The sequence below is a fragment of the Macaca fascicularis genome, chromosome 13 (genome assembly GCF_037993035.2).
Source record: "Macaca fascicularis isolate 582-1 chromosome 13, T2T-MFA8v1.1".
Lineage (NCBI taxonomy): Eukaryota > Metazoa > Chordata > Mammalia > Primates > Cercopithecidae > Macaca > Macaca fascicularis.
In genome coordinates this window covers 23,223,300-23,243,686 of record NC_088387.1, presented here as the reverse complement: position 1 = coordinate 23,243,686, position 20,387 = coordinate 23,223,300, and positions in this window count along the sequence as shown.

Below are 20,387 nucleotides of genomic sequence, written 5' to 3'. Positions count from 1 at the left end.
CTTCATTGCTCTAAGAAATATCCCATTGTAGATTTCAAGAAAACAGTGATCGCAAACTGCCTCCTGAAGAGAAAGTTGTAACTCTGTGAGGTGAACTCACACATTGAAAAGAAGTTTCTCAGAAAGCTTCTTTCTCGTTTGTATTTCAGGATACTTACTTTGAGAGTGTAGGCTTCAATACCAACAAAAATATCCCTTCTCAAATTCCCCAATAACTGTGGGAAAAGGCTGCAACATTAAACGAAAGTGTAACTCTGTGAGATGAATTCACACATCAGAAAGTAGTTTCTCAGAAAGCTTCTTTCAAGTTTTCATCTGAGGATATTTCGTTTTTCACCATAGGCCTCAAGACACTCCCAAATATCACTTTGCAGATTCCAGGAAAACAGTGTTAGCAAACTGCTTCATGAAGAGAAAAGTGTAACTCTGTGAGGTGAATTCACACATCACAAAGAAGTTTCTCAGAAAGCTTCTTTCTCGTTTTTATTGAAGGGTATATTTCCTTTGTCACTGTAAGCTTCATTGCGACAATATCCCATTGTAGATTTCAAGAAAACAGTGTTAACCAACAGACCACTGAAAAGTGTGACTCTGTGAGTTGCATTCACACATCACAATGCAGTTTCTCAGAACGCTTCTTTCCGGTTTTTATCTGAGGATAGTTCCTTTTTCACCATAGGCCCCAATAGGCTCCCAAATATAACTTTTCAGATTCCACGAAAACAGCGTTAGCAAACTTCTTCAAGGAGAGAAATGTGTATCTCTGTGAGATGAATTCACACATCACAAAGCAATTTCTCAGAAAACTTTTTTCTAGTTTTTATCTAAGGGTAATTCCTTTTTCACCATAAGCCTCATTGCGCTCCCAAGTGTCACTTTGCAGATTCCACAAAAACTGTGATCGGAAACTGCTTCATGAAGAGAAAGGTGTATCTCTGTGAGATGAATTCACACATCAGAAATCAGTTTCTCAGAAGGCTTCTTTCTGATTTTCATCTAAGGATATTTCCTTTTTCACCATAGACCTCAATGCACTCCCATATATCACTTTGCAGATTCCACGAAAACAGAGATAGGAAACTGCTTCATGAAGAGAGAGGTGTAACTATGTGAGATGAATTCACACATCACAGAGAAGTTTCTCAGAAAGCTTCTGTCTCATTTTTGGGGGGAATATTTCCTTTGTCAGCGTAGGCTTCAATGCGATTTAAAATATCCCTTCTCAGATTCCCCAAAAATAGTGGTAACAGACTGCTCCATGAAACGAAGGTGTAACTCTGTGAGATGAATTCACATATCACAAAGCACTTTCTCAGGAAGCTTGTTTCCAGTTTTTATCTGAGGATATTTCCTTTGCCATGATAGGATTCAAAGCAATCAGTAATGTCACTTCTCAGAATCCACAGAAGCAGAACTAACAAACTGCTCTGGATAAGATTGGTGTAACTCTGTGAGGCAAATTTACACATCACACCGCAGTTTCTCAGAAAGCTTCTTTCACGCATTTTTCTGAGGACACTCCCTTTGTCACCATCGGCCTCAATGCCCTCCCAAAAGTCCCAGCACACTGCTCAATGAAAGAAGAACATAACTCTGTGAGGGGAATTCACACATCACAAAGAAACTTCTCCGAAGGCTTCTCTCCAGTTATTTTTGAGTATATTTCCTTTTCCATGATGGGCTTCAATGCAATCTAAACTACGCCTTCTCAGATTACACAGAGGAAGAGCAAATAAACTGCTCCATGATCAGAATGGTGTAACACTGTTAGATGAATTTACACATCACAGATCAGTTTCTCAGAAAGCTTCTTTTCAACTTTTATCTGAGGACATTTCCTTTTTTCACCATGGGCTTCAATGCAATCTGAAGTGTCAATTCTCAGATTCCACAGAAGCAGTGCTAACAAACTGGCTCCATGAACAAAATGGTGTCACTCTGTGAAATGAATACGCACATCACAGTGCAGTATATCAGAAGGCTTCTTTCTAGTCTTTATCTGAGGATGTTCCCTTTGTCACCGTAGGCTTCAAAGTGATCAGAAATGTCCCTTCTCAGATTCCACAGAAACAGTGCTAGCAGGCTTCTCCATGAAAGAGTAGTGTAACTCTGAGAGATGAATTCGCACATCACAAAGCAGTTTCTCAGAAAGCTTCTATCTAGTTTTTTCTCCGAAGATATTTGCTTTGTCACAATAGGATTCAAAGTGATCAGAAATGTCACTTCTCAGAATACACAGAAGCAGACCTAACAAACTGCTCCATATAAGATTGGTGTAACTCTGTGACATGAAATGACACATCACAAAGCAGTTTCTCTGAAGGCTTCTCACCAGTTTTTATCTGAGGATATTTCCTTTCTCACCATAGCACTCAATGCGGTCATATATCCCATTGAAGATCAAAAGAAAAACAGTGGTAGTAAACTGCTGAATGACAAGAATTGTGTAACTCTGTGGGATGAATTCACACATCACTAAGCAGTTTCTTAGAAAGCTTCTTTCACGTTTTTATCTGAGGATATTTCGTTTGTCATCATAGGCTTCAAAGTGATCCAAAATATCCCTTCTCAGATTCCACAAAAACAGTGCTAGCAAACTGCTCCATGAAAGAGTCATGTAACTGTGTGACGAATTCACACATCACAAAGCACTTTCTCAGGAAGCTTGTTTCCAGTTTTTATCTGAGGATATTTCCTTTGCCATGATAGGAGTCAAAGCAATCAGAAGAAGACGGCCAAATAGGAACAGCTCCAGTCTCCAACTCCCAGCGCCAGTGACACAGAAGACGGGTGATTTTTGCATTTTCAAGTGAGGTACCGGGTTCATCTCCCTAGGGAGTGCCAGACAATTGGTGCTCATCAGCTGCTGCAGCCCAACCAGTGAGAGCTGAAGCAGGGTGAGGCATTGCCTCACCTGGGAAGTGCAGGGGGGAAGGGAATCTCTTTTCCTAGCAAGGGGAACTGAGACACACAACACCTGGAAAATTGGGTAATTCCCACCCCAATACTGCACTTTACTAAAGGTCTTAGCAAACGGCACACCAGGAGATTATATCCCACACCTGGCCAGGAGGGTCCCACACCCATGGAGCCTCCCTCATTGCTAGCCTAACGCAGCAGTCTGAGATCTAAATGCAAGGCAGTAGTGAGGCTAGGGGAGGGGCGCCTGCCATTGCTGAGGCTTAAGTAGGTAAACAAAGCTGCTGGGAAACTCGAACTGGGGGGAGCCCACAGCAGTTCAAGGAGGCCTGCCTATCTCTGTAGACTCCACCTCTGAGGACAGGGCACAGCTAAACAGAAAGCAGCAGAAACCTATGAAGATGCAAACGACCCTGTCTGACAGCTTTGAAAAGAGCAGTGAATCTCCCAACATGGAGGATGAGATCTGAGAATGGACAGACTGCCTGCTCAAGTGGGTCCCTGACCCCTGAGTAGCCTAACTGGGAGACATCCCCCACTAGGTGCAGACCGACACCCCACACCTCACACGGCAGGGTACACCCCTGAGACAAAGCTTCCAAAGCAAGAATCAGACAGGTACACTCGCTGTTCAGCAATATTCTATTTTCTGCAGCCTCTGCTGCTGACACCCAGGCAAACAGGGTCTGGAGTGGACCTCAAGCAATCTCCAACAGACCTACACTGGGAGTCCTAACTGTTAGAAGGAAAACTAACAAACAGAAAGGACACCCACACCAAAACCCCATCAGTACATCACCATCATCAAAGACCAAATGCGGATAAAACTACAAAGATGGGGAAAAAGCAGGCAGAAAAGCTGGAAATTCAAAAAATAAGACCACATCTCCCACTCCACAGGATCGCAGCTCATCGCCACCAACGGATCAAAGCTGGATGGAGAATGACTTTGAAGAGTTGAGAGAAGAAGGCTGCAGTCCATCAAACTTCTCAGAACTAAAGGAGGAATTACGTACCCAGTGCAAGGACACTAAAAATCTTGAAAAAAGAATGGAATAATGGATAACTAGAATATTCAATGCAGAGAAGGCCATAAACGAACTGACAGAGATAAAAACTATGACACGAAAAATACATGACAAATGCACAAGCTTCAGTAACTGACTCGATCAACTGGAAGAAAGAGTATCAGTGATTGAGGATCAAATGAATGAAACAAAGCAAGAAGAGAAGACTAAAGAAAAAAGGAAAAAGAAATAAACAAAGCCTTCAAGAAGTATGGGATTATGTGAAAAGACCAAATCTACGTCTGATTGAGGTGCCTGAAAGTGAGGGGGAAAATGGAACCAAATTGGAAAAACTCTGCAGGATATCATCCAGGAGAACTTCCCAAACCTAGTAAGGCAGGCCAACATTCAAATTCAGGAAATACAAAGAACACCACAAAGATACTCCTCGAGAAGAGCAACTCCAAGACACATAATTGCCAGATTCACCAAAGTTAAAATGAAGGAAAAAATCTTAAGGGCAGCCAGAGAGAAAGGTCTGGTTACCCACAAAGGGAAGCCCATCAGACTAACAGCAGATCTCTCGGCAGAAACTCTACAAGCCAGAAGAGAGTGGGGGCCAATATTCAACATTCTTAAAGAAAAGAATTTTAAACCCAGAATTTCATATCCAGCCAAACTAAGTTTCATAAGTGAAGGAGAAATAAAATCCTTTACAGATAAGCAAATGCTTAGAGATTTTGTCACCACCAGGCCTGCCTTACAAGAGACCCTGAAGGAAGCACTAAACATGGAAAGGAACAACCAGTACCAGCCATTGCAAAAACATGCCAAAATATAAAGACCGTCGAGGCTAGGAAGAAACTGCATCAACTAATGAGCAAAATAACCAGTTAATATCATAATGGCAGGATCAAGCTCACACATAACAATATTAACCTTAAATATAAATGGACTAAATGCTCCAATTAAAAGACACAGACTGGCAAACTGGATAAAGAGTCAAGAACCATCAGTTTGCTGTATTCAGGAGACCCATCTCACATTCAGAGACATACATAGGCTCAAAATAAAGGGATGGAGGAAGATCTACCAAGCAAATGGAAAACAAAAAAAAGCAGGGGTTGCAATACTAGTCTCTGATAAAACAGAGTTTAAACCATCAAAGATCAAAAGAGACAAAGAAGGCCATTACATAATGGTAAAGGGATCAATTCAACAGGAAGAGCCAATTATCCTAAATATATATGCACCCAATACAGGAGCACCCAGATTCAGAAAGCAAGTCCTTAGAGACTTACAAAGAGACTTAGACTCCCATACAATAATAATGGGAGACTTCAACATTCCACTGTCAACATTAGACAGATCAACGAGACAGAAAGTTAACAAGGATATCCAGGAATTGAACTCATCTCTGCAGCAAGCAGACCTAATAGACATCTATAGAACTCTCCACCCCAAATCAACAGAATATACATTCTTCTCAGCACCACATCGCACTTATTCCAAAATTGACCACATAATTGGAAGTAAAGGACTCCTCAGCAAATGTACAAGAACAGAAATTATAACAAACTGTCTCTCAGACCACAGTGCAATCATACGAGAACTCAGGACTAAGAAACTCAATCAAAACCGCTCAACTACATGGAAACTGAATAACCTTCTCCTGAATGACTACTGGGTACATAACGAAATGAAGGCAGAAATAAAGATGTTCTTTGAAACCAATGAGAAAAAAGATACAACATACCAGAATCTCTGGGACACATTTAAAGCAGTGTGTAGAGGGAAATTTATAGCACTAAATGCCCACAAGAGAAAGCTGGAAAGATCTAAAATTGGCATTTTAACATCACAATTAAAAGAACTAGAGAAGCAAGAGCAAACACATTCAAAAGCTAGCAGAAGGCAAGAAATAACTAAGATCAGAGCAGAACTGAAGGAGATAGAGACACAAAGAAACCCTCCAAAAAATCAATGAATCCAGGAGTTGGTTTTTTGAAAAGATCAACAAAATTGATAGACTACTAGCAAGACTAATAAAGAAGAGAAGAGAGAAGAATCAAATAGACACAATAAAAAATGATAAAGGGGGATATCACCACTGACCCCACAGAAATACAAACTACCATCAGAGAATACTATAAACTCCTCTACGCAAATAAACTAGAAAATCTAGAAGAAATGGATAATTTCCTGGACACTTACACTCTTCCAAGACTAAACCAGGAAGAAGTTGAATCCCTGAATAGACCAATAGCAGACTCTGAAATTGAGGCAATAATTAATAGCCTACCAACCAAAAAAAGTCCAGGACCAGATAGATTCACAGCTGAATTCTACCAGAGGTACAAGGAGGAGCTGGTACCATTCCTTCTGAAACTATTCCAATCAATAGAAAAAGAGGGAATCCTCCCTAACTCATTTTATGAGGCCAACATCATCCTGATACCAAAGGCTGCCCGAGACACAACAAAAAAAGAGAATTTTAGACCAATATCCCTGATGAACATCGATGCAAAAATCCTCAATAAAATACTGGCAAACCGGATTCAGCAGCACATCAAAAAGCTTATCCACCATGATCAAGTGGGCTTCATCCCTGGGATGCAAGGCTGGTTCAACATTCACAAATCAATAAACATAATCCAGCATATAAACAGAACCAAAGACAAGAACCACATGATTATCTCAATAGATGCAGAAAAGGCTTTTGACAAAATTCAACAGCCCTTCATGCGAAAAAGGCTCAATAAATTCAGTATTGATGCAACGTACCTCAAAATAATAAGAGCTATTTATGACAAACCCACAGCCAATATCATACTGAATGGGCAAAACCTGGAAAAATTCCCTTTGAAAACTGGCACAAGACAGGGATGCCCTCTCTCACCACTCCTATTCAACATAGTGTTGGAAGTTCTGGCTAGGGCAATCAGGCAAGACTAAGAAATAAAGGGTATTCAGTTAGGAAAAGAAGAAGTCAAATTGTCCCTGTTTGCAGATGACATGATTGTATATTTAGAAAACCCCATTGTCTCAGCCCAAAATCTCCTTAAGCTGATAAGCAACTTCAGCAAAGTCTCAGGATACAAAATTAATGTGCAAAAGTCACAAGCATTCTTATACACCAATAACAGACAAACAGAGAGCAAAATCATGAATGAACTTCCATTCACAATTGCTTCAAAGAGAATAAAATACCTGGGAATCCAACTTACAAGGGATGTAAAGGACATCTTCAAGCAGAACTACAAACCATTGCTCAGTGAAATCAAAGAGGACACAAACAAATGGAAGAACATACCATGCTCATGGATAGGAAGAATCAATATCGTGAAAATGGCCATACTGCCCAAGTTTATTTATACATTGAATGCCATCCCCATCAAGCTACCAATGAGTTTCTTCACAGAATTGGAAAAACTGCTTTAAAGTTCATATGGAACCAAAAAAGAGCCCGCATCACCAAGACAATCCTAAGTCAAAAGAACAAAGCTGGAGGCATCACGCTACCTGACTTCAAACTCTACTACAAGGCTACAGTAACCAAAACAGCATGGTACTGGTACCAAAACAGAGATATAGACCAATGGAACAGAACAGAGTCCTCAGAAATAATACCACACATCTACAGCCATCTGATCTTTGACAAACCTGAGAGAAACAAGAAATGGGGAAAGGATTCCCTATTTAATAAATGGTGCTGGGAAAATTGGCTAGCCATAAGTAGAAAGCTGAAACTGGATCCTTTCCTTATTCCTTATATGAAAATTAATTCAAGATGGATTAGAGACTTAAATGTTAGACCTAATACCATAAAAACCCTAGAGGAAAACCTAGGTAGTACCATTCAGGACATAGGCATGGGCAAGGACTTCATGTCTAAAGCACCAAAAACAACGGCAACAAAAGCCAAAATTGACAAATGGGATCTCATTAAACTAAAGAGCTTCTGCACAGCAAAAGAAACTACCATCAGAGTGAACAGGCAACCTACAGAATGGGAGAAAATTTTTGCAATCTACTCATCTGACAAAGGGCTAATATCCAGAACCTACAAAGAACTCAAACAAATTTACAAGAAAAAAACAAACAACCCCATCAAAAAGTGGGCAAAGGAAATGAACAGACATTTCTCAAAAGCAGACATTCATACAGCCAACAGACACATGAAAAAATACTCATCACCACTGGCCATCAGAGAAATGCAAATCAAAACCACAATGAGATACCATCTCACACCAGTTAGAATGGCGATCATTAAAAAGTCAGGAAACAACAGGTGCTGGAGAGGATGTGGAGAAATAGGAACACTTTTACACTGTTGGTGGGATTGTAAACTAGTTCAACCATTATTGAAAACAGTATGGCGATTCCTCAAGGATCTAGAACTAGATGTACCATATGACCCAGCCATCCCATTACTGGGTATATACCCAAAGGATTATAAGTCATGCTGCTATAAAGACACATGCACACGTATGTTCATTGCGGCACTATTCACAATAGCAAAGACTTGGAATCAACCCAAATGTCCATCAGTGACAGACTGGATTAAGAAAATGTGGCACATATACACCATGAAATACTATGCAGCCATAAAAAAGGATGAGTTTGTGTCCTTTGTAGGGACATGGATGCAGCTGGAAACCATCATTCTTAGCAAACTATCACAAGAGCAGAAAACCAAACACCGCATATTCTCACTTATAGGTGGGAACTGAACAATGAGATTACTTGGACTCAGGAAGGGGAACATCACACACCGGGGCCTATCATGGGGAGGGGGAGGGGGGAGGGATCGCATTGGGTGTTATACCTGATGTAAATGACGAGTTGATGGGTGCTGACGAGTTGATGGGTGCAGCACACCAACATGGCACAAGTATACATATGTAACAAACCTGCACGTTATGCATATGTATCCTAGAACTTAAAGTATAATAATAATAATAAATAAATAAATAAATAAATAAATAAATAAATGTCCCTTGTCAGATTCCAGAGAAACAATGCTAGCAAACAGCTCCATGAAAGATTTGTGTAACTCCGTGCGACGAATTCACACATCACTCAGCAGTTTCTCAGAAAGATTCTTTTCAACTTTTGTCTGAGGATATTTCCTTTTTCACCATGGCCTTCAATGCAATCCAAAGTATCAAATCTCAGATTCCACAGAAGCAGTGCTAACAAACTGCTCCATAAACAGAATGGTGTAACACTGTGAGATGAATTCACACATCACAAATCAGTTTCTCAGAAGGCTTCTTTCTAGTTTTTATCTGAAGATGTTTCCTTTGTCACCATAGGCTTCAAAGCAATCAGAAATGTCCCTTCTCAGATCCACAAAAACAGAGCTAGCAGGCTGCTCCATGAAAGAGTAGTGTAACTCTGAGAGATGAATTCACACATCACAAAGCAGTTTCTCCGAATGCTTCTCTCCAGTTTTAACCTGAGGATATTTCCTTTCTCACCATAACACTCAATGCGCTCGGAATATCCCATTGCTGATTCAAGGAAAACAACGAAATTGCTGATTCAATGAAATCTGTTCCATGAAAAGAAAAGTGTTACATTGTGAGCTGAATACACACAACACAAAGCAGTTACTCAGAAAGCTTCTCTCTAGTTTTTCTCTGAGGATATATCCATTGTCAAGATAAGGATATATCCATTGTCAAGTGCAAAGTGATCAGTAATGTCACTTCTCAGAATCCACAGAAGCAGAGCCAGCAAACTGCTCCATATAAGATTGGTGTAACTCTGTGTGATGAATTCACACATTACACAGCAGTTTCTCAGAAAGTATCTTTCACGTTTTAATCTGAGGACATTTCCTTTGTCACCATCAGCCTCAATGCCCTCCCGAATATCCCATTGCAGATTCCACGAATATAGTGTTAGCAAACTGCTCAATTGATAGAATGGTGTAGCTCTGAGAGACTAATTTGCATATCACAAAGCAGTTTCTCCGAAGGCTTCTCTCCAGTTTTAACCTGAGGATATTTCCTTTCTCACCATAGCTCTCAATGGGCTCGTAGTATCCCATTGCAGATTAAACGAAAACAGTGTTACTAAACTGCTCAATGAGACGAACGGTGTAACTCTGTGAGATGAATTCACACATAACTAAGCAGTTTCTCAGAAAGCTTCTTTCTAGTTTTTATCTGAGGATATTTCCTTTGTCTCCATAGGCTTCAAAGCGATCGAAAATATCCCTTCTCAGATTCCACAAAAACGGTGCTAGCAAACTGCTCCATGAAAGAGTAGTGTAACTCCGTGAGATGAATTCACACACCACAAAGCAGTTTCTCAGAAAGGTTCTATCTAGTTTTTCTCTGAGGATATTTCCTTTGTCACGATAGGATTCAAAGCAATCAGAAATGTCACTTCTCAGAATCCACAGATGCAGAGCTAACAAACTGCTCCAGATAACATTGGTGTAACTCTGTGAGATGAATTCACACATCACAAAGAAGTTTCTCAGAGAGCTTCTTTTAAGCTTTTATCTGAGGACATTTCCTTTTTCACCATCGGCCTCAATACTCTCCTGAATGTCCCATTGCAGATTCCACTAGAACAGTGTTTGCAAACTGCTGAATGAAAGAATGATGTAACTCTGTGAGGTGAATGCACACATCACAAAGAAATTTCTCCGAAGGCTTCTCTCCAGTTTTTATTTGAGGATATTTCCTTTTTCACCATGGGCTTCAAGGCAATCTGAAGTATTCCTTCTCAGATTCCACAAAAGAAGTGCTAATAAACTGCTCCATGAACAAAATGGTGTAACTCTGTGAGATGAATTCACACATCACAGAGCAGTCTCTCAGAAAGCTTCTTTCTAGTTTTTATCTGAGGATATTTCCTTTGTCACCATAGGCTTCAAAGTGATCCAAAATATCCCTTCTCAAATTCCACAAAATCAGTGCTAGCAAGCTGCTCCACAAAAGAGTAGTGTAACTCTGCGAGATGAATTCACATACAAATCAGTTGCTCAGAAAGCTTCTTTTCAACTTTTATCTGAGGACATTTCCTTTTTCACCATCGGCCTCCATGCCCTCCCGAATATCCCATTGCAGATTCCACGAAAATAGTGTTAGCAAACTACTCAATTGAAAGAATGGTGTAACTCTGTGAGATTAATTCGCATATCACACAGCAGTTTCTCCGAATGCTTCTCTCCAGGTTTTACCTGAGGATATTTCCTTCTCACCACAGCACTCAAGGTGCTTGCAATATCCCATTGCAGATTAAATGAAAGCAGTGTTAGTAAACTGCTCCATGAGAAGAACAATGTAACTCTGTGAGATGAATCCACACATAACTAAGCAGTTTCTCAGAAAGCTTCTTTCTAGTTTTTATCTGAGGATATTTCCTTTGTCACCGTAGGCTTCAAAGTGATCCAAAATATCCCTTCTCTGATTCCACAAAAACTGTGCTAGCAGGCTTCTGCATGAAAGACTAGTGTAACTCTGTGAGATGAATTCACACATCACAAAGCTGTTTCTCAAAAAGCTTCATTCCAGTTTTTCTCTGAGGATATTTCCTTTGTCACGATAGGATTCAAAGCGATCAGAAATGTCACTTCTCAGAATCCACAGAAGCAGATCAACCAAACTGCTCCATATAAGATTGGTGTAACTCTGTGAGATGAATTCACACATCACAAAGCAGTTTCTCAGAAAGCTTCTTTCATGTTTTTATCTGAGGACATTTCCTTTTCACCATCGGCCTCAATGCCCTCCCGAATATCCCATTGCAGATCCCACGAGAATAGTGTTAGCAAACTGCTCAATGAAAGAATCATGTAACTCTGTGAGGTAAATTCACACATCACAAAGCAGTTTTTCTCCAAAGGCTTCTCTCCATGTTTTACCTGAGGATATTTCCTCTCTCACCATAGCACTCAAGGCCGTCCCAAATATCCCACTGCAGATCCCATGAGAATATTGTTAGCAAACTGCTCAATGAAAGAATGATGTAACTCTGTGAGGTGAATTCACACATCACAAAGAAATTTCTCTGAAGGCTTCTCTCCAGTTTTTATTTGAGGATATTTCCTTTTTCACCATGGGCTTCAATGCAATCTAAAGTATCTCTTCTCAGATTCCACAAAAGAAGTGCTAATAAACTGCTCCATGAACAGAGTGGTGTAACTCTGTGAGAAGAATTCATACATCACAGAGCAGTTTCTCAGAAAGCTTCTATCTAGTTTTTACCTGAGAATATTTCCTTTGTCACCATAGGCTTCAAAGCAATCCAAAATATCCCTTCTCAGATTCCACAAAAACAGTGCTAGCAGGCTGCTCCATGAAAGAGTAGTGTAACTCTGAGAGATGAATTCACACATGTCAAAGCTGTTTCTCAAAAAGCCTCTTTCTAGTTTATCTCTGAGAATATTTCCTTTGTCACGATAAGATTGAAAGCAATGAGAAATGTCACTTCTCAGAATCCACAGAAGTAGATCTAACAAACTGCTCCATATAAGATTGGTGTAACTCTGTGAGATGAATTCACACATCACAAAGCAGTTTCTCAGAAAGCTTCTTTCACTTTTTTATCTGAGGGCATTTCCTTTTTCACCATTGACCTCAATGCCCTCCCGAATGTCCCATTGCAGATTCCAGGAGAATACTGTTAGCAAACTGCTCATTGAAAGAATGACGTAACTCTGTGAGGTGAATTCACACATTACAAAGCAGTTTCTCTGAAGGCTTCTCTCCAGTTTTTACCTGAGGATATTTCCTTTCTCACCATAGAACTCAATGCATTTGCAATACCCCATTGCAGATTTAACGAAAACAGTGTTAATAAACTGCTCCATGAGAAGGACAGTGTAACTCTGTGAGATGAATTCACACATCACTAAGCAGTGTCTCAGAAAGCTTCTTTCTAGTTTTTATCTAAGGATATTTCCTTTGTCACCATAGGCTTCAAAGCAATCCAGAATATCCCTTCTCAGATTCCACAGAAACAGTGCTAGCAGGCTGCTCCATGAAAGAGTAGTGTAACTCTGAAAGATAAATTCACACATCATAAAGCTGTTTCTCAAAAAGGTTTTTTCTAGTTTTTATCTGGAATTATTTTGAGGCATAGGTTTGTTTGCCAGCTCTTGGTTAGTTGAATGTGTCCCATCCATACTAGGCCTACTCTTTGCTCAGCTACCATGGGTGGTCCATGGTGTCTTGAACTTTATAGCCATGGAGAACTACCTCAAAGACTTCCCCAGGCATGCACAAAATTCTGAATATCAGAATCACCACTGCCTTTTCATTCTTCATAAGCCATATCAAACACAACCCTCCATCCCACAGAGCTTTCCTTGGAAATGTCTCCCACACGTAACCTCGCCTTTCCATTCACCTTTTACTTAGTCACACTTTAGCATGTCTCCAAATCATTTCCTTAGAATACCCTCTGTTACTCTCCATTTGTCCATATCAGAACCATTCCTAAATTTGCAGCTTTTTTTTCTTTCTTTTTTTCATATGACAGTTTTTATTATTTTTATGCTGGAACTTACATAATCAAGAGTTGTGCTCTTGAAGATAGTCAATCATCTTGGTTGAATTTACATGACTTTCTTTTTTTGAGAAGTTGTTTCAGAACATGACTTCATTGTATTATTTCACACACCTTCAGCAGAACCTCATCTTGCTTCTTTTTAGGGCAGCTTTGATTTCTGGAAATAGCCACAATTCATCTGAAATGAAATCTACCAGGTAAAATTGGCAAACAAAAGAGATACCTAGATTTTTGATGCTGATGGAGATGTGGCTCTGAAATGATAACACTGATTTGTATTTGTATTTTGAATTGGCCTTAATGACTGTGAGATAAACATAATGGTAGCCTCATTGGTTTATATGATTTATAGGTTTATAATTCCTGAGGTTGCTTTTTCTTTTATTTCTCCCTCTCTTCTCCCTGAAGCTACTCAGGTCCTTCTCTTGCTGCTTCTCCTGCCTCTGGCATCTCAGTTGATGGTATTACCCACCAGGAGACAACCTCTTCTGAAGGAATATACTCTTCTTCCTTTGAGACCAGCCTAGTTATCCATTGAGTCACCAGCAGCTGCCTTAGCCCATGCTACCAATTCTTTTTCTGAATCCCCATCTTGGCTAAGTCCATACCTCAGAACCACCTACATGTCCTTAAACGTTTAGCTTACCAATTGTGTGTATATGGGCTATTCCTGGCACTATGCTTGTCCCAGATTGTTGTGTGAAGAAAATGTGAAGGCCATGACATAGGGAGGTAGAGCTAATGCAGGGAAAAGCAGTCTCCCCAAATTGAGGAAATGAAGCTCAGAATATGTGAAGACCAAAGGGACTAGAGTTTGCCAGACAGTACCAGAGAAGAGCATTTCACAGAGAGACTACTCTAGACATTTTCAAAGGGTTCTCCTAAAGCATTTAGTTGAGTATTGATCAGCACAAACCTGTGAAGGAACTGCCCAAGGTCGGGTAAGGAACCACTTGAAAGGATTAGAGGTAACAGTGACTGGCATTCATATAGGGCTGGAAGTAGTCCCTCTTACCACCAGCCAGACTGAAAAAGTTTATGATTTACAGAGCATTGGCTCACATAGAGGGAAGGATGTTGTCTCAATAGGGGAATAATTAGCTACGGACTGAGCACTTGTCCAGTTCCATCTAACAAATCATGATAGCAAGGTCCAAAGTATTAAACTGTTGCCAAGTAACTTAGCTACATGCCAGAACAAAGCTCAAGAATATTTATAGAAATCAAAAATACCCACCTCCCAACAAGGTGAAATTTACAATGTCTGGCATCCAATCAGAGATTGTCAGACATGGAAAGAAGCAGGACAATATGTCTCATATGAGGATTTTTAAAAAATAAATAAATCAATCAGAAATGAACCAGAACTGACACAACTTTTAGAATCAGCAGTCGATAACATTACAACAGTTATTGCAACTGCTTTCTATATGCTCAAAGTTAACTAGAGACATGAAGATATAAAACCACCCAAATCGAATTTATAGAGATGAAAACTATAATGTCTGAGATTAAAAATACACTGGATGCTATTAATGGCAGATTAGACATTGCTGGAAAAAAAGATTAGTGAACTGAAAGCCTAGCACTAAAAACTATACAATGGAATACAGAGGGAAAAGTGGATTTATTAAGGAGAAAAGAAAAGAAAAAGAACAGTAGTAAGTTGTGGGACAACTTCAAGCCTAATATATATGTAATTGGCATCTCCAGAGGAGGTGGGCAAGAAACTGGAAAGCTGAAAAAATTTGAAGATATAATGGCCAAAATTTTCTGATATTTGATTAAAACTATAAACCCACAAATCCAAGATGCTCAGTAAACCCCTAAAACAAGAAATATGAAAAAAAACTGCACTGGGACACATCATAATCAAATTGCTAAAAAAAAAATTGATAAAGAAAACATCTTGAAAGCAGCTAGAGGGAAAAGACACATTACAGAGGAACATTTGTCAGAATAACAGCAGATTTCTTACTGAAAATAGGATGAGATGATAATTTTTAAAATATTTAAAAACCTATAAGGAAAGAACTGTCAACCTAGAATTCTTTACCCAGCAAAAGTATGTTTCAAACATGAAGGATGTAGAGACAGAAAATAGATTAGTGTGACAGGAACTGTGGGGAGGAGAGACTAGTCAGTGGCTATCAATGATTATAGGGTTTTGGGGGGATAAATGTCCTGGAATTAGATAGTAATGATAGTTGTGCAACCTTGTGAACATACTAAAGGCCACTGAATTACACTGTTTAAAAATGGTAAATTTGATGATATGAGTTATATTTCAATTTTTAAAAACTAAAAATGAAAAACATAATAAAGACTTTTCCAGACACAAAAAAGATGAAAGAATTTATCATGAACCAACCTGCATTGCAAGAAATGGTAAAGAAAATACTTCAAGCAGAGGAAAATGATACCAGATAGAAATACAGATCTATGCAAAGGAAGGGAGTACATTAGAGATATTATACAGTAAATATATAACTTTTTATTATAATTTAAAGCTCTTCAAAAGACAACTTTTTAGATGAAAGTAATGAAATAATAAAAATGCATGATGGGGTTTATACCATGTGTATTAGTAAAATGTATGACAACAACAGCACAGAGCAAGAAGTGACATCACTACATATTTCACAGATATTAAAAATAATAAGGGAAGATTATAAACATCTTTATGCCTTTAGAATAAAGTCAACAATGTAGAAGAAATAGCCAAATTCCTTGAGTGACACAAACTATCAAAGTTTACTCAAGAAGAAATAAATAATGTTACTAGCTCTCTTTAAAAAATTGAATTTGGGCCAGATGTAGCTCACACCTGTAATCCCAGCAATTTAGGAGGCTGAGGTAGGACAATTGCTTGAGCCCAGGAGTTCAAGAGCAGCCTAGGCAACATATTAAGACCCCCATCTCTACAAAAAAAATACAGAAAAAAAAATATTAGCTGGGTGTGGTGGCATGACCTGTGGTCCCAGCTACTTGGGAGGCTGAGGTGGAAGGATCAGTTGAGTCCAGGAGGTGAAGGCTGCAAGAGTTACAATTGCACCACTGCACTCCAGCCTGGGCAACAGTGAGACTCTGTCTCAAAAATAACAACAACTAATTATTAAAAATGGAATTTGTAGTTAAAAGCCTTCCCAAAATGAAGACTCCAGGCCCAGATAACTTCACTGAATTCTACCAAATATGTAAGAAGTAAATAATATTGGGATTATACAAACTCATCCAGATATCAAAACCAGAAAAAGACTTTACAGGAGAAGACAACTACAGAAAAATATCCTTTATGAACATACACACAAAATTTCTAAACAAAATCTTAGCAAATCAAATCCAACAATTAAAAAAGGGTAATATTGAGAGGCTGAGGCTCACTTCAGGCCAGGAGTCTGAGACCAGCTTGGGAAACATAGCAAGACCTGGTCTCTACAAAGAATTAAAAAAATTAGCTGTGCATGGTAGTATGTGCCTGTAGTCCCAGCTACTTAAGAGTTTGAGGCAGGAGGATTGCTTGAGCCGAGGAGTTCAAGGTGGCAGTGAGCTATGATTGTGCTATGATCATGCCACTGCACTGCAGTCTGGAGTGAGACTCTTAAAACAAAAAAGGTAATATATTGTGAGTGAATGAGATTTATGCCAGGATTGCAGGTTAATGTGACATTTGAAAAATTAGTCAATGTTATTTGTCATATTAACAAACTAATAAAGAAAAGCCATATTGTCATCTCAATAGACATAGCAGAAGCAATTGTGATAAAAACTCTCACCAAAGGAGAAATTGATGGGAATTTCCATGACCTGATAAAGGGCATCTGGAAAACCTACAGCTACCATCACACTTAATGTGATGCTTTCCACTCTATTCCTCACTATGCTAGAGGTTCTAGCCAGTGCAATAAACAATTAAAAGAAATAAATGGCATCCAGATTGGTCAGGAAGAAGTAAAATTGCCTTTATTTGGGATGACATCATAGTCTACGTAGGAAATCTAATTCTATTGTGGTTTTAGAAAAAGTAAGCTTAGTTAGGTCATAAGATGCAAGATCAATATTTTTTAAAATCTTACATATCCTGCAGTAAACAATGGGAAATTGAAATAAAAGTTACCATTTACAATAATATTTTTAAAAATCAAATAGAGATATATCTGACAAAAGATATGAAAGACCAGTACACTGAATACTATAAAACATTACTGACAGAAATTTTTTAAATTTAAAAATGGAGAGATATACTGTGTTTATGGGTCAGAAGACTCAATATCGTTAAGATGTTATTTCTCCTAAAATTGGTCTGCAGGTTTAACGGAATCTTAATAAAAATCCAAGCAAGTTTTTTAATGATAAAAATTGACAAGCTGGTTTTTTTGTTTGTTTGGTTTTCGTTTTGTTTTTTTTTTTTGAGACGGAGTTTCACTCTTGTCCCCTAGGCTGGAGTGCAGTGGTGTGATCTTGGCTTACTGCAAGTAAGATCTTGGCTTACTCCGCCTCCCAGGTTCAAGTGATTCTCCTGCCTCAGCCTCCTGAGTAGCTCGGATTACAGGCATGCACCACCATGCCTGGATAATTTTTTGTATTTTCAGTAGAGATGGGGTTTCACCATGGCCAGGCTGGTTTTGAACTCCTGACCTCAGGTCATCCACCCACCTTGGCCTCCCAGACTGCTGGGATTAGAGGCGTGAGCCACCACACAAAATTTCTAAACCAAATCTTAGCAAATCAAATCCAACAATTTAAAAAAGGGTAATACTGAGAGGCTGAGGCTCACTTCAGGCCAGGAGTTCAGGCCGACAAGCTGATTCTAAAGTTCATATGGAAATACAAAGGATCTGAAATAGTTATAACATTTGAAAAAGTATGATAAAGTTAGAGAACTAACACTACATGATTTCAAAAATTATTATAAAACTATAGTAATCAGGACAGTGTAGTATCGGCACAAAATCAGAAAAATAGATTAGTAAAACAGAATAGAGATACTAGCAATAAACCCAGGTATATATGGACAACTGATTTTTTACAAAGGTACAGGCAATTTAGTGGAGAAAGGAAAGCTTTGCCATCAAATGGTGCTAGAACAATAGGAGATATTCAGATGCAAAAACAAAACAAAACAAAACTACTTCAATCCATGCCTGTACCATATATAAAAATTTACTCAAAATAGATCTAAAACTATAAAATTTCCAGAAAAAAACAAAGTAGATAATCTTTGTGATCATGGGTTATATAAACATTTCTTAGGTGTATTATCAAAAGTGGAATTCATTTTTTAAAAAACCCAAATTAATAAATTGGACTGAAAATTAAACACTTCTACTCTTTGGAAGACACTGTTGAGAGAATGAAAAAAGAAGCCACAGACTGAGAGAAAATATTTTAAAATCACATATCTGGGCCAGGCACACTGACTCATACCTGTAATCCCAGCACTTTGGGAGGCTGAGATGGGCAGATCACTTGAGGCCAGGAGTTTGAGACCAGCCTGGCCAACATAGTGAAACCCCATCTCTACTAAAAATACAAAAATTAGCCAGGTGTGGTGGTGCATGCCTGTAGTCCCAGCTACTTGGGAGGTGAGACATGAGAATCACTTGAACCTGGGAGGTGGAAGTTGCAGTGAGCTGAGATCTATACTACACTCCAGCCTGAGTGACGGAATGAGACTTCATCTCAAAAATAAATAAATAAATAAATAAATAAATAAATAAATAAATCTGATATAAAAGGTTGTGGATCCAGAATATATAAAAGCTTTCAAAACTCAGTAATAAGCAAACCAACAACCCATGCAAAAGTTACAAAACTATTTTAATAGACCCTTAGTTAAAGAAGACACATGGTTGGCAAATAAACATATAATAAGGTTTTCAACATCATTAGCCATTAGGAAAATACAAATTAAAACCATAATGAGATACCTTTACATACTCACTAGAATGGCTAAGATTAAAAAAACTCACTATTCCTAGTGTTGGAACTCTCACACACTGCTGGTGGAATTATAAAATGAATATCCACTTTGGAAAAACTATTTGGCAGGTTTTATTTATTTTTTACTTTTAAAGTTAAACCTATCCCTACTGTGTCACCCAGCCATTCCCCTCCTGTGTATTTTCCCAAGAGAAAATAATGCATATATCCAAACAAAGACTTGCATAAATGTGCATAGCAGCTTTATTTGTGTTAGCCATTGTTAGTTTCAAGCCCCAGCTAAGGCCCAAGGGGAGTGGGTGGACGGGTGGGGAAGAGGGAGGGCAGGGAGCTGGAAGAACACTCGAGAGACAGCAGGTAGATGGGACATGGCTGTATTCAGCCCCACTGTCACAGTGTTGGTGCTGCATTTATACACCTCACAGAAAATAATGGCTCAGAGTCAGGTGATGAGCTTTCCCATCTTATGGCTACATAGCTGTGATTATATAATGCACGAAATTGTGCTCCTGTGCTCCAATCCTGCTGAGTCATGCAGGATGTTTGCCTCCACCTATGTCTGCCTGGCTGCAGTGTAGTCATGTCCTTACAGTCCTTACAGATAAATTTCACTTACCTAAAATTCACAACCATCCTATAAGTAAGTAGCCTCCATACCCTTATTTTCCAGAAAATTGTTAGGAAGCGGGGAAGTGTTGAGTTAGCTTCACTTCTCAACTGGGCTCACCAACTGGGCTAATAACAGCACCTGCTTCAAAATGGGTTGGGAATTTCAAATTGAATAGTGCATATAGAGTACCCAGTCCAGTGCTGAGCACATTGTATATTCTCAATAATATAATTGATGATGATGCTGAAAATGGTTATTTTATAGTAGGGCAATGATAGTCCAAATTCATGTAGACAGAGGCTAGAATTAAGAGGACCTAAGATATAGAGGATTCTTTGCCATATTTTGCCATATATTTTAGAGAATTTAAAAAT